At 39.9% G+C, this 16760-nt stretch overlaps 1 protein-coding gene across 3 annotated transcripts in view; it reads left to right on the top strand.

Annotated features, from left to right (window-relative positions):
- LOC136873763 (uncharacterized) overlaps nt 1-16760 on the top strand; it is a 304007-nt gene that overhangs the window by 39582 nt on the left and 247665 nt on the right. The gene's annotated exons all lie outside the window — the stretch shown is intronic.

Raw genomic sequence — 16760 nt, forward strand, 5'->3', positions numbered from 1 at the left:
TATGTTCCGAGCTGTGAGTGGAGAGATGGCGTTGGAGGTCATCAGTAGACGAATAAGTTTGAGTGGTGTCTTTGAAAGTAGGAAAGATCACAATATGAAGATAAAGTTGGAATTCAAGTGGACAAATTGGGGTAAATATTCGTTTATAGGAAGGGGAATTGGGGATTAGAATAACTTACCAAGGGAGAAGTTCAATAAATTTCCAATTTCTTTGCAATCATTTGAGAAAATTCTAAAAAAACAACAGATAGGGAATCTGCCACCTGGGTGACAGCCCTAAATGCAGATCAGTATTGATTGATTGATTGATTGATTGATTGATTGATTGATTGAACTTCTAGAATCTTCTTCAACTTTTAAGGACACATCGAACTGGATTCAAAACGACTTGATTGCTGCTATCAGTAGCGTGTTGATGGAAAACATAAGGAATGAGATTTCCATGGCCCAGCATAGAACAATTATTTTAGGCGAAACTTCCGATATTAGCAATTAATCAAAACTGTCCACCACCCTCAGATATGTTCATCACCAGACAGCACAGGTTTAAGAAACGTTTATTTCCTTCGTTGGCGTGAGTGCAGATAGGTCCGCTAGTGGCTTACCTAATCATGTAATGGACATAGTGACTTCCTATGCCATCAGAGAAAAACTGGTTGCTCAGGCATACGACGGTGCTGCAGTGATGGCTGGAGAACTAAATGAACTAAAAAGCAAAATTCAAGAAACATACCCTAGAGCTCTCTTTGTTCATTGTTTCAGTCACGTTCTAAATCTAGTCTTATCTCAGTCAGCTATGAGTATTAAGGAGTGCCGTATCTTTTTACAAACTGTCAAAGGACTAAGTTGTTTCTTCTCTAAGTCTACAGAACGTACTCATGCTCTTGCTGATTACACTGTTAAAATTTGAACGAAGGTTCCACCTATTCAATACTAAATATATGTCGTACAATATATTATTTTACAACATGTTATTTATGTATTCATAGTACCGGTTTCGACACGTAAGAGTGCCATCTTCAGCTTTAAATTGCAAACTGGGCGAGTAACATATTATGTTACTATAAATAAATAATATACGCACAATGTTGTTTATAGTAACATAATATGTTACTCGCCCGGTTTGCAATTTTAAGCTGAAGGTGACACTCTTACGTGTCGGAACCGGTACTATGAATAAATAAATAAATAAATAAATAAATAAATAAATAAATAAATAAATAAATAAATAAATAAATAAATAAATAAATAAATAAATAAATAACATGTTGTAAAATAATATCTTGTACGACATACAGTATTGAATAGGTGGAACCTTCATTCAAATTTTAACAGTGTAATCTCAGTTCAATACGGAACAAAACGAAGTTTTTAACTTTTAATCTTACTAATTATTCCAACAAGAAAATTCCATGAAATGCACCAACAAGATGGAATTTCTCTTCCAGAGTTGCAAATGTTGTCAAAGAGAACCGTGAATTGCTGGTGGATTTTTTTCAGAGTATATTAGACTACTCACCAGACTGGAAAATGAATCTGTAGCCCTTGCACGTGGATACTTGTCTTTCCTTTCAGAATTTGAGACCAAATTCCTTCTTTATGTTTTATCAAACATTTATTCATATACTAACATTCTATATAACATTCTTCAGACAAAGCATTTGGACATCAGATGGTTGAGGCGCTGGCCTCTGACCCCAACTTGGCAGATTCGATCCAGGCTCAGTCCGGTGGTATTTGAAGGTGCTCAAATACGTCAGCTTCGTGTCGGTAGATTTACTGGCACGTAAAAGAACTCCTGCGGGACTAAATTCCGGCACCTCGGCGTCTCCGGAAACCGTAAGAGTAGTTAGTGGGACGTAAAGCAAAATAGCATTATTATTATTATTATTATTATTATTATTATTATTATTATTATTATTATTATTATTAAGCATTTAGACATACTGTATTGTGCAGAGAAGGTGAACGAAACAAAGTGTATTATTCAGAAAGAAAGAGAGAGAGATTTGAAGCAGTATGGAATGATGTTTGTGATGGTGGACGAATACAAAGAAGTGCTACGAAAGAGAAAACGCCTGGACAGTGGTATCGTGAAGTACAGTATACCGTACTGTAGGAGAATATATTTTGAAATAATAAACAATCTGACAAGTCATATTGCAAATAGGTTTGGAAACTTGGGGCCCAACTGGAATTTCTTTAATTACTTAATCCAACCAAATTTGAAGTGAACAAATTAAATTTTCCTAATCCCGCTCTAGATGCACTGAAAATGAAACACAATTCAATGTTTTATATTGTTCGACTCAAAAATGAACTGACAGTCTTATATTCTATGGGCGAGTTTTATGGCAAATACCCTCACGAACTGGCAACACATTTGAAATCGAAACAACTCCACAAGGTATTTGCTGAATTATATAAATTGGCATTACTTGCTTTGGCCATACCAAGCACATCTGCATCGGCCGAAAGATCATTTTCTGCACTTAAATGGATGAAATCATTCCAAATGTCAACACAAGGACAGCAAAGATTGAACAACCTTGCACTGATGTCCATTTAGAAGACGACGACGTTGAGAGAAATCCAAAAATCGCGAACATTCCACAGTGATGTCATTGAGGCGTTTTCCAAACAAGAACGCAGAATGGAGTTCTCCTTCAAATAAAGAAGGAAATTGTTTATTTTATTCACTTCCTATCAAAATCGGCCTGGCCCTGGTTTAATGTCAGAAGCCATAAATTATATTCAGTTACCAATGTGTTCAAGATATTGTAGGGGACCTATGAAGTACTACGTAATTTTTACGGATCAAACGTAGTTTATTCTGTTGGCAAGTTGGAGGAAAGAACAGAGTAATGCTTATCGAAGACAGACAAAACTGAAAATGTTCAATTATATACAAAGAATGGAAAATTATTCAACACTTTGATATAATGTCTGTTGTTTTCATTTACACTATACACTTCTACTTCAGAATGGACTATGAATTTAAATATTGAAACCAGTAGTTTGGCCACTGATGTAACGTAAATAAATTAGATTAATCTTACGTAAGCGCAAAATGTTCAGGGGACCAAAGGGTTATTGTTGCTTACAGGACGAGGGGGCTGGGGGGGGGGGTAATTTTATAAAATACTACAAATATGCTTAGGTAATACTTGAACGGTCGGTAAGTAGCATGGAAACATGAAGAGCCTACCCTGTTGCAGAAGGCACCGCACACCACTGATTATCATCGTCAGTAATGACTGTATTTTGCGAGTGTTTGAGTACACCAGTGCCATCATACGTCATTCGAGAGTACCTTCAAGCTTCAGAATAGATTAAACACTTATTTGATGTATTGAGTAACATCCATCACCTGTCCTGATAAATGTACTTTAAGTAGGGCCGGAAGGTGAACGCTCTGGAACTAGACCATGACGTGATGTTGGAATTGATTGTGATTTGATTGTTTACATTAACCTGTAACTTTGGGTTGTGAAACCGAGAGACTAATAAATAAATAAATAAATAAATAAATAAATAAATAAATAAATAAATAAATAAATAAATAAATAAATAAATAAATAAATTTCCAGAATGAAATCATAATTTAATTTCATCGTTTGTAAATGTTAGCTAGCCCCTTGGTGTAGGGGTAGCGTGCCTGCCTCTTACCCGGAGGCCCCGCGTTCGATTCCCGGCCAGGTCAGGGATTTTTACCGTGATTTGAGGGCTGGTTCGAGGTCCACTCAGCCTACGTGATTAGAATTGAAGAGCTATCTGACGGTGAGATAGCGACCCCGGTCTAGAAAGCCAAGAATAACGGCCGAGAGGATTCGTCGTGCTGACCACACGACACCTCGTTATCTGCAGGCCTTCGGGCTGAGCAGCGGTTGCTTGGTAGGCCAAGGTCCTTCAGGTCTGTAGTGCCATGGGGTTAGGTTAGGATTGCAAATGTTAAAAACATTAAAACTGTTTAGACCTTTTAAATTGTGAAATTACCAGCGTTTCGCCCCAGTGTAGCAGTGGCCCCATCAGTTGGAGTTTTTTCAAGGCGCTGGTGGCTAGTGCGCCGTTGAGATACCACTACAAACCTCCTTTGTAGGATAAATAAGTAAATAAATAAATAAATAAATAAATAAATAAATAAATAAATAAATAAATAAATAAATAAATAAATAAATAAATAAACAAATTAATTAATTACGTCTCCCCAGCTCAAAGTTGCAACAATCATGGTGAAGATACCATATACCGGAACCAGTCTAACTGGAGTCTTACCAATAACTTATGCGCTCCCTCCTTTACATCCTTATTTTATACAACCCCTAAAATACCTTTATAATCATGTGATGAGATCTGTAACCTTTATTTTAAGCGTGATTACCCCAATGAACGCCTTTCCTTATATTAACACCTAGGTACTTAGAGTGGTCTCCATCAGGGGCTATCACCCCATTAACGAAAAGGACTTTGTCTTTCTTTTTCATAAAAATTGTTTTACCATGGAACTCAAATTTACCACCCTTATAGGTAGTATTTTCAGTTAACAAATAGGCTATACTATCACTATCTAAACAGCGAAAGGAAATGTGAAACAAATCTGATAAAAATTGCACGGCTGGGACCCTTAAAAGTGAATGGATCCTACCAAGCGTACTTAGAATTCAATTTCCCAGAAAAAGTTACTCTTCGTTTTCTTCCTAACAATTGTCAACGAAAAATGTGTTCATCAGGGGCTATCTAACTGGAGTCTTACCAATAACTTATGCGCTCCCTCCTTTACATCCTTATTTTATACAACCCCTAAAATACCGCCACAATCAGCGGTCTTGAATACAGTTTCCACGGTTTCCTATTTTCACTCTAGTTAAGCGCTGGGGATTTACCTTAGTTAAGGGCACAGTCGACCCTTCCTAGTCGAAGCCATTTCGAATCCGATCATCGCCAAAAAGGCTGCCAGTTGAAGTGACGTTAAACCCGTAGCAAGAAAGAAGATGTGACCCGTTGATCTTGTTTCTAATTTGGAATTATTTTAAATTGCTAATTATTCCAGTACTTTCCACTTTTACAACGGAACTGTTGTATCTGTGTAACTTACCTCACGAATGCTTGAACTAAGGTGGAGTTTAATAATTACAGTGGAAATCGGTTATAAGGACTCAGAAGGGACAGCCAATTAACAGTCGTTATAGGCGACAGTCGCACAACCCGGGGTTGTTTGTTTGCTGAAAATGTCATATTTGTAAGTTTTAGGCTGCGCACTTGCATGGTTAATTAACAGAATTAAGTTAGAACTTCAAATAACTTAAGTAAAATAAGTACGGTATTTGCGATACAGTATTTGTGGAGTGGGACTAAAAGAAAGTTTTCTTGTAATGTTTACACAGTACGTACAGAAATAACGTCAGCAAAATATAAAATAGGGCTTAATAAGTGAGTGTAATAATTTCGTGTGGCTATTTCTAGCCGAGTGCAGCCCTTGTAAGGCAGACCCTGCGATGAGGGTGGGCGGCATCTGCCATGGGTAGGTAACTGCGTGTTATTGTGGTGGAGGATAGTGTTATGTCTGGTGTGTGAGTTACAGGGATGTTGGGGACAGCATAAACTTCCACCCCCCCCCCCCGAGCCACTGGGATTAACCAATGAAGGTGGAATCGAACCCCGGGACCCTGTGACCATTCGGCCAACGAGTCGGACAATAAGTGAGTAACGAAGTGTCACCTGTTTAAATTGATCAATAATGTCGTGCACCGTCTTGACTAATAAATTAGATATGCTCTGTGTCCTTCTAAATTGTAGTAATCGTTGAGTGTGATACACCCAATTCATTGGTGCGCTGACATTTGTTTCCCCACTTAGTAATCGTCATATTATTTGTGAATTTCCTTTAACATTAAACATTTTCCCTTTATTTTGCAACATCTTCACAGCGATGCTTGCCTCGACCATTTAACAGACATACTTGTTTGAAATCTACAATCTACTGAAAACAAGAGTTTGAAAATAAGCTATACATTGTTGTCACCAATCGCCAAACGCGTAATAAACAAAAACCACTATTGGATGTTATAGTCGATACATTTCTCCGAAAATGTTATAAAAATGCGCCGTTTTACATGATATGTCGTAATAAGCAATGGCATACTAAGCTATTTTTTAAAATAGTGTTTATATAGGATTTAGACGGGACCATTAGATTTCGCCGTTATATCCAATACGTCGTTAAAAGTTAGAAGTGATGTCGCAATGAACAGTTTCGACTGTATATGGGCAATATATTTGAAGATAACGTGAATTCAAGGATGTAATACTGTTGTTCATGTAAATTCATCAAAGAAAATTGAAAATGAAAACCTACAACCTGTTGTCCAGTCATTGATCGGGTCAGGGATGGTATGAATGAAGCCCCATCTTGCGGCGAGGATAGAAATTGTACCGGCTGTCGAAGCCTGTCGCTCTCCTGTAGGGCAATGATTGATGACTGACAGATGAAATGAAATGATAGTGGAGAGTGTTGCCGGAATCAAAGATGACAGGGAAAACCGGAGTACCCGGAGGAAATCCTGTCCCGCCTCCGCTTTGTCCAGGACAAATCTCACATGGAGTGACAGGGATTAGAACCACGGAACCCAGCAGTGAGAGGCCGACGCGCTGCCGCCTCAGCCACCGAGGCTTATCCAAAGAAAATTACTGAAGTTTTAACTACCTGTTTTGTTTGGCTGGCTGGATCCTCAAATAGGACCACCAAAGTCCCAAAAACTGACAGCGGCGCCAAAATCAGGCATACTAGGCAAGATGATCAGTTTACTACTGCTTTCTTCAATGGCCCAGGGAGCACTCTTGCAGCACGATCAGCCCTATGAGTAGCACCTTTCATAACTCTCAGGCCCGGTTTCTTCAACGAATGTTAAGTGTTAACACTGCTGTTAAGAAGACTTAGCAAACAATTTAACAAAAGATTTTTTTTTTTTTTTGCTATTGGCTTTATGTCGCACCGACACAGATAGGTCTTATGGCGATGATGGGAGAGGAAAGGGCTAGGACTGGGAAGGAAGCGGCTGTGGCCTTAATTGCCTAGTGTGAAAATGGGAAACCACGGAAAACCATCTTCAGGGCTGCCGACAGCGTGGTTCGAACCCACTATCTCCTGAATACTGGCGACTGCAGCTATCGAGCTCGGTAAAAAAGAATTATTAACACTAACAAATTGTTGATACTTGTGTTCAATTAACATGACACCAACCCTGTGTTAAATCTCTTGTCAGCAGCAAAATTTCGAAATAGCAGCATCTACAAGACGTAGGTTTGAAGCTATACTGCTGTATGAGAGCTACCTATAAAATGAAGAAGGTGAAGGATGACCCATACTAAGAAAACATGCCATTTTAGTGCTGTCAGAAGAAAGTTTTCTACAAAGATAGGTACCTAATTACCAAAGCCATATTGAACAATATACTTGAAGAAATTGAAATTAGTTTAGAGTTTTTGGAATTATGTTACCATGGGGAATACATATTTTTGAAAAAAAAAGAATTCAATTCTTTTTTAGCAGGTTAGCAGTCCCTATCTACTAACACAGCAGGACCACGCATTTTGGTTTGGGTCGGTAGATGCAGAGTAGGCCTCAGCCCATAAGTGGCCACGGCTGGTCCGTGGTCCAACAGCTCTGCACTCTGAGCGTCCTACCGAGCAGAGGAGGGGTGGCCACGGTTTGGGAGACGGGACAGTACTGGACCTCACGGCTGGCCCCAATCGTCGGCTGTCCTGAGAATAGTTTTCCGTGGTTTTCCATTCTCCTGCACTAAGGCGAATGCCGGGACAGTTCCTAGTATACGCCACGGCCGCCAACCCCCTCACCTTCTCCGCGCATTTCCTTCACCGTAACAAATTTCCCGGCCTGAGAGACGGCGTCACCGTCTAAGAGGCCCGCCTCCCACTTCAGGGAAGAACTGAAAACATTTCTGTAGTAGTGAGTCTGGGACTTTGGTGGAAGGTACATTTTTCTCTAGCCTGTGCCAAGAGACAGATGCAGAATAACTGCATTCATTAAGAAATGGCAGTAGGCGGTAGTTTTAACTATTATTAAACATTAAATATAACATAGTTAAACATTATTTAAGAAGATAGAGTTTTAACTTTGAGTAAACTGGTACTATCAAGAAACAAAATGTATCCATTTCCATATTATACAGTAAATTATTGCCGGATTTATACTCAAGGAATAAATGTGAACTGAGTGACACCGTGCTGTAGGAGTAGCGTGCCTGCCTCTCGCCCGGAGGCCCCGGGTTCGATTCCCAGCCAGGTCAGGGATTTTTCTTTCTGCCTGAGGGCTGGTTCGAGGTCCACTCAGCCTACGTGATTAGAATTGAGGAGCTATCTGACGGTGAGATGGCGGCCCCGGTCTCGAAAGCCCAGAATAACGATCGAGAAGATGTGTCGTGTTGACCACACGGTCCCTCGTAATCTGCAGGCCTTCGGGCTGAGCAGCGGTCACTGGGCAGGCCAAAACCCTTTCAAGGGCGTAAGTGCCGGCGGGGGGGGGGGGGAGTGACACTTCCAGTCCATCAGAACTTGTGTACAAGTGGTCAATTCTGTGGCTTGGTTCTAAAAGGGCCAATGTCAAAAAACCTCTTTTTGAGCTATGAGCATTTGAAGTTTTGCTTATAGTTTTCCAATTATTTTTTTCAACAACTAACTTTAAATAACTTTATACTTTCTTTGTGGAAGTCACCTTATTAAACGCTATTTTTTTCTATCGTATTCTTTAAAAATTGCCAGGTCTCTAATCTTTATTGGTAATCTAACATTATTGGCAAGGGCTTATTTAATTAAACGTTAACTGCTCGTTTAGTACTTAACAGAGACATTGGCCCTTTTAACACGTTGCGAGCCAGGATAAAACGCGTTTGTATCAGTTAATATCTCAATTTCGATATTTAAAAAAATGGCATTGGCCCTTTTAGAACCAAGCCACAGAATTTACGAAAACATTTATTTGAATTTCACATCTGTGTTTTAAGTGCCTTCTATTTTGTCGTTATATATTTTAATGTGTTGTTTTTTACAAGTTGCTTTACGTCGCACCGACACAGATAGGTCTTATGGCGACGAATTTTAATGCGCGTTTTATATCTTGTGATTTTGCATACGGTAAGGAATTTTAATGATTGTACATACATTGCATAACTTGCCGATGTTTAAAATTACAAGGGTGAGGATGACCCGTGGTTGGGTCGAAACCGGTCCCCTAAATAGTGAAATGATCTAAAATTTCTTCGTCATTTTACGTATAGTGTATTGAAAGATGGATAACCTCATACCTATTCTCCAGCTTTAACTGAAATTTAAAAAATGTACTTTTGTGTCTTCGTTCCGAGGTTGTGCAGTTATATTCATGCGCCCTTCTCATGGAAGTGAGCTGTGTGTACCTAAGTATTCAACCACATAGCAACCCTCCGGCCAATCTAGAATTTCCGACAGTACTGGGAATGGAACCCGGGATTCCGAGGCCATCTGTTAATGGCATGCAGGCCTAATACTGAATATATTGTAGGTCACGTTGAAATTACTCATGAAATTTTTTTGTCAAAAGTTTATTTTCCAGAAATAACAACTCTACATATTGTATAAAGAGTGTAATGAAATTAAATAAACCCCGAGTAAACATCTTGACTGTTAGGGAGATCATTTTGCTCATGGAGAGCTGTGGGTTTCTTGTGTAGGCGTAGGTATATCGATTTGAAGTCGTACTAGGTCGCGGGCGGAGACTGACCTTGAAGTCGTGGCCCCACAAAGAAGTTTTCTTTGTACAAACTCAGTTTACACTAACAAGGAGCATTCACGATGTGCCCGACTGATAATGCTATAAAATCAAGTACAAGGGAAAGTTCAGCTGGAAATAATGATTATTGTACTAATTTTAGCTGCCCATTGCTAGGGTGACCAGATGCAAATAGATAAAAGGAAACAGGACAAAACTATTTAAAAAAAGGAGGACAATGCCGAAAAAAAAAGAGGACACCAAAATCCTCCATTGAGAGAATGAAGTTAGACACATATTCTAATTTTCATATACTGTACATAAACAAAATGTATCCATTTCCATATTATACAGTAAATTATTACCAAATTTAAACAATGAAACTAATTCACACGCCTTGCTGGTACTTTTCTAAAGATTCAGTTGTCTTTAGGAGTTTTGGCGTGTCTAACAAACACATGTAAATTCTTTCAGATTATATTGAGCCATTTAGCAGATTTTCACACATTCTACTTTGAAACGGTTCCTATTATCAGTTCATTGTGCTTATATCAATAAAAATAATATTTCTACAGTTGCATTGAGCCCTGGTATAGAAACAAAATCTCAAGTTTTAATAACTCGGAGCTACAATCAACTTTGCCCATTTCTGACTACTGACTCATTCAGGAATTGCTTGAAATTGCAGCACTGATCAAAATACTTCACATCAATTTGAAAGCCAAATATTTTTCAACATCACAATAATCAATGTTACGTTCAGTGCCACCCATTTAAAACAGGCTGCCTTCAAATACAGATGATCTCCTGTCGCTTGTCACACATTAACATAGCAGAGTTGTGACGCGGTATTGCTGAGAAAGAAGCATGCAGTATACTGAGTGGTAAATAGTGTCCATTATCATGATACATGGAATGTCCAACTCGTTAGCTGAATGGTCAGCGTACTGGCCTTCGGTTCAGGAGGTCCCGGGTTCGATTCCCGACCGGGTCGGGGGATTTCAACCTTAATTGGTTAATTCCTACGGCACGGGGCCTGGGTGTATGTGTTGTCTTCATCCTCATTTCATCCTCATCACGACGCGCAGGTCGTCTACGGGAGTCAAATGGAAAGACCTGCACCTGGTGAGCCGAACCCGCCCTGGGATATCCCGGCACTAAAAGCCATCCATTTCATATTATACATGGAATGCACGTATGTACTATCCATAATCACTTTTTTTATATATCGACGCGATTTCGACGATCCCGTTACGTAATCTATACACATAAGATAAGAGTTTTGTCTGTACATTGCTCAGAATTAAACATGAATAGTATTTCTATATCGATCGTGTCCACAGTAAAACAAGGAAATGCATGTTTTAATTTTCCGTCATCGCTGTCTGTCTGTCTGCTGGATGTATGTATGTATGTATGTATGTATGTATGTATGTATGCATGTATGTATGTATGTATGTATGTATGTATGTATGTACGCGCATCACGAGAAAATGGCTGAAGATAATTTAATAAAAATCGGTATCTAAAATCGGGGAATAAGGCAATACAATCTAGACTATACATAATTTTGTACACGCTGAGTAAAATGGTAGTTTAGGGGAAGGCCCAAAATTCAATTCTTATAAATTCTTATAAATAAATACTACATAACTAAAATTATACGAATGAATGAATACACTTCTCTCCCAGTCACGGATGACCACCAACTGGGGAGAGCGTATTCGTTTATTGTAATCTAAAACATTATATGTTGTTAAATTTGAACGTACTCCAAGCCAACAAACCAATAACCGAAAGCAAGATATCCTTATGAGGTATTTCCTGCATTTTAACTAAGTAACTAAAGTTATATAGAATTAAATTTCCGATAATTATGTTTTACAAACTTTTACCGTATCGGCTACAATAGAAATATTCATGAATTTCAATTTTTTGTTGCCAAGTCCAAATAATGCCGAGCCGCAAGAAAATGGGTGAACAGAATTTAATGAAAATCGGTATGTAAAGTCGGGGAATAAAACACTATAGTCTAGGCTATAAATAACTTTTCTTACTGTGATATCCTGCCACTGGGTGATTTTATTTCTCTTTGCCCACTTTGGCATTGTAATCTCCTAGGACAACTTTAACATCATACTTGGGCAACTTGCCTTGCTCCATTTTTTCATAGAACTGTTCTTTCTCATCCTCTTCGGCATCCTCTGTTGGGGCATAGACACTAATTAGTGATAGGCCATGTTGGCAAATCTCCCTTTCTATGTTAACCGGTATAGTCTGGGGCTTATTGCTTCATATTCAATCATATTATGACTGACCGTTTCTTGACCATAAACCCTATTCCTATTCTATTTTCTTCCTCCCCACTACTGAACAAAATGTAGTGCTGTAGATCTGCCACCTCAATTGTCTTCCATCGTATCTTCTGGAATGCTGCCACATCTACCTGATATTTAAGCAATTCCTCCTCCACTTTTCTACTAGCCCCAGCCTGAAAGATACTTCTCACATTCCGTGTTCCAATATATCCGTATCGTTGCCATTTAGCGGGCTTTAGTCGTCTTAAGTTTGGGACCGTGCAGTTACTATGAAATGTAATAACATCTTATTCACAACTTCGTCTAGAATTCTGTATACAATGTAGAATTTCGTAGGCCAGCACGTGTACAGCAGCTAGTAAATAATACTTGTAAAAACGAATTAGTAAAACAGATTTTCCCAAAATAAGTAGATTTACTAAGGATAGGAAGATATTTTGGCTTTTTTAAATTATCCACCCGGACCCCGGTCAATGGTCTAAAAAGGAGGACATGTTTGGATGTCACCCTGCCCATTGCGGTAATTATACATGTTTGAGCCTAGACAGACAATGGTATATTAATGAATATATAATAATGTATACCACAGGAAACCAAGCTAAATGATTATTACATTAATTTTAGCTGCCCTTACATATACAGCGACATTATTTTTTATCTATTCTGGGGGACTCACTCGCCCGGTTGCCTGCGCTGCGAGCCTGTCTCCCGCCAAGCACTTTGCCACGCAATTAAATATAAATCAATATAAAATCAACAATTGCATTCAGGCAAAGAACATTTTTAATTTTAGCCTGAAATTCTCATGAGCTTCATAACAAGCCGAATTTTTTACGGCTATGATCACCCAGGAATGAGAAAATGTTGGCGATCAGATCAATACTTTAAAAGTAATAAATTTTCAAAATGAGCGCTCCGTTGGAAAGGGAAAAAATTCCGACACATTTTTGTTCAACATGTGTTAAAATGTTAAACTGTGTACGATAAAAACTTCTACTCCACATAATTAAACGTAGAATAAAATAAGCTGTAACCATTTGATGATAATAATAAATATAATAATAAATAATAAATATAATAATAAATATGATCAAAATATATCATAAATGAAAATATTCAAAAACTTCATAAAATACTTGAAATAAATTAATATTACTCAAAATAATGTATCGAAATGTCCGTAGCATGGGCGCCACAGTTCCCCAGAATGGATCCCTCGAATTTTGATAGAGCATGATAAACTTTATATCACAGGGCGTGTACATAATGCTGCGTACTGGTACATCTGCTGCAGGCCTTACCTAACCTCCTGAAAACGACTAAATAGGAAGGAACTGCACCTAGGTTCATCAATAACTCAACTGATTCTAAAATAGCTAACTATATTCTTAACAAAATCCGTGCATGAGCACCTCATCAACACACAAAATTATACATAATAATACACACATAAAATATTGCTGGAAGACTCCATATTTACAACAACAACAACAACAATGAAAACAGTGGGAAAACGAAAGCGAGAACTAATTACTATTTGTAGATAGTCCGATGAACAATGTACATATATGTAGATAAATACCCTTCACTGTCTCTGTATCAATACTACTTGCCAATTCTCATAATCAGCACTTCTAACATCACACAGATACTGTACCTCGTAATACTGTGTTCACAGACTTTAACACTTGTTGTAAAGATATATACATTTAAGTAACACACGCTTGTCGACCCTGAACATAAATTATGGAAAGTCTGAGATAGCTTTTCCCAACATATAATGCCAGGCCGCCACAAGTGCTACAATACTTCATGCGCAAGCACTCCACAATCCGTCGATCAGCCACTTTCCACGAACATAACAAGACTACGCTCCACGAACGTTTGAAGTCCAGTCCATTGCAGCCGTGTCACTCCAGTACCGTGTATCAGCACCACTTCCTTCCCGTACAGTGTGTCAGTTGTGGGTCACTCATACAGTGATGTCGAAGTTTATATAAACATCCGCTTCTCCCTTCCTCTCAGATGATACGTCTGGATTGGTCCTTGCCAGCCAGTCATGAGTGATGCTCTCGTCAAGACCATGCCCTGAACTCATACTTGGTCCCAAGAAATAAACAAACGCTGGGGTATATCACATGACTCATAGAACTTTCCTAGTACAATAACATCAACAAACACATCTCATCAGACACTGGAATGCCCGCATGAGTCATCCAAATTACCAGAGTCCAAGATAGCAATGTTTTCCCAGTACAAAACAAATTACTCATACCTACATATGTGGATATCTCCCAGCTTACAAATACACTGACTGACAGTGACAATGCAACACCAAGGAGGAGTGGTTCGAAAGGGATGAAAGTTGGGGAAAAAACAGAGACGGCACGGACGAATAATTGATGTTTATTTCAAACCGATATGCAGGTTACACAATGCGCACGGCATCGACTCAGTAGGATGTAGGACCACCGCGAGCGGCGATGCACGCAGAAACACGTCGAGGTACAGAGTCAATAAGAGTGCGGATGGTGTCCTGAGGGATGGTTCTCCATTCTCTGTCAACCATTTGCCACAGTTGGTCGTCCGTACGAGGCTGGGGCAGAGTTTGCAAACGGCGTCCAATGAGATCCCATATGTGTTCGATTGGTGAGAGATCCGGAGAGTACGCTGGCCACGGAAGCATATGTACACCTCCTAGAGCCTGTTGGGAGATGCGAGCAGTGTGTGGGCGGGCATTATCCTGCTGAAACAGAGCATTGGGCAGCCCCTGAAGGTACGGGAGTGCCACCGGCCGCAGCACATGCTGCACGTAGCGGTGGGCATTTAACGTGCCTTGAATACGCACTAGAGGTGACGTGGAATCATACGCAATAGCGCCCCAAACCATGATGCCGCGTTGTCTAGCGGTAGGGCGCTCCACAGTTACTGCCGGATTTGACCTTTCTCCACGCCGACGCCACACTCGTCTGCGGTGACTATCACTGACAGAACAGAAGCGTGACTCATCGGAGAACACGACGTTCCGCCATTCCCTCATCCAAGTGGCTCTAGCCCGGCACCATGCCAGGCGTGCACGTCTATGCTGTGGAGTCAATGGTAGTCTTCTGAGCGGACGCCGGGAGTGCAGGCCTCCTTCAACCAATCGACGGGAAATTGTTCTGGTCGATATTGGAACAGCCAGGGTGTCTTGCACATGCTGAAGAATAGCGGTTGACGTGGCGTGCGGGGCTGCCACCGCTTGGCGGCGGATGCGCCGATCCTCGCGTGCTGACGTCACTCGGGCTGCGCCTGGACCCCTCGCACGTGCCACATGTCCCTGCGCCAACCATCTTCGCCACAGGCGCTGCACCGTGGACACATCCCTATGGGTATCGGCTGCGATTTGACGAAGCGACCAACCTGCCCTTCTCAGCCCGATCACCATACCCCTCGTAAAGTCGTCTGTCTGCTGAAAATGCCTCCGTTGACGGCGGCCTGGCATTCTTAGCTATACACGTGTCCTGTGGCACACGACAACACGTTCTACAATGACTGTCGGCTGAGAAATCACGGTACGAAGTGGGCCATTCGCCAACGCCGTGTCCCATTTATCGTTCGCTACGTGCGCAGCACAGCGGCGCATTTCACATCATGAGCATACCTCAGTGACGTCAGTCTACCCTGCAATTGGCATAAAGTTCTGACCACTCCTTCTTGGTGTTGCATTTGCTCTGTCAGTCAGTGTATAAATGACAAAATATACAAATGAAATAATAATAATAATAATAATAATAATAATAATAATAATAATAATAATAATAATAAATCAAATACTGACAATGATATCTCTAACTTCTACATACAGTGCGAGGGTGTGATATATGTACTATCACAAAGCTGAATTTTGGTGCAGCTAGTTTCTATGTGGGACAAAGGATAACATGTTTATTAACGTATTAACTAGTGTGTCTATACGTATTTCCATGACAGTAGATACTTCCTAAAAGAACACTGACCATTGTATTATGTCAAATTTTGAATAAAGTAATCCTAAACTGTTTTATAATATCAAAAATAAATTTTACATCACATTGTTCAGTTTAACTCCTCACTTGACGGTATTCTTTTATTGGTTACGTAGCTATTGATAGATTTGTTGCGGTGTTGATTAAGTCGTCAACTTCTATGTTGAAGGTCATGTGATCGAATTTAAAAATGAAATCAAAATGAATTATACTTTTAAATTTTAGTGAGTATATACATCTGGGGATAGGGGCGTGTTTAACGCGGTGGCTTAGCTGCTGGCTTTCCACCTGGACGGCTGAGGTTCGATTTCCGGTCTTCTGTCAAACTGGTTGCTTGTATGAAGAATGTCTTGGTTGCATGTTTTATGCAGTCTGTTCATCGTCCATCTTCCTCCTTCCCTGGTACATTTCATAAAATTATGTGTTTTTTCAAGGCTTCCTTCTCCGCGTCGCATGATGTGACTGATGTATTGGAGAATTTTCTGCTGTTATTGATATGCAGCTCTTATAGGACGGACTCTGTGGTACGAAATGCTGTCCAAGGACTGTTAAGCATTCTTCTTCATCACCACATCTTAAACGAGTTGATTTATTTCGTACCTGGAACTCGCAGTTTACCGAACTCGATAGCTGCAGTCGCTTAAGTGCGGCCAGTATCCAGTATTCGGGATACAG

Source organism: Anabrus simplex, chromosome 5, assembly GCF_040414725.1.
Source record: "Anabrus simplex isolate iqAnaSimp1 chromosome 5, ASM4041472v1, whole genome shotgun sequence".
NCBI lineage: Eukaryota > Metazoa > Arthropoda > Insecta > Orthoptera > Tettigoniidae > Anabrus > Anabrus simplex.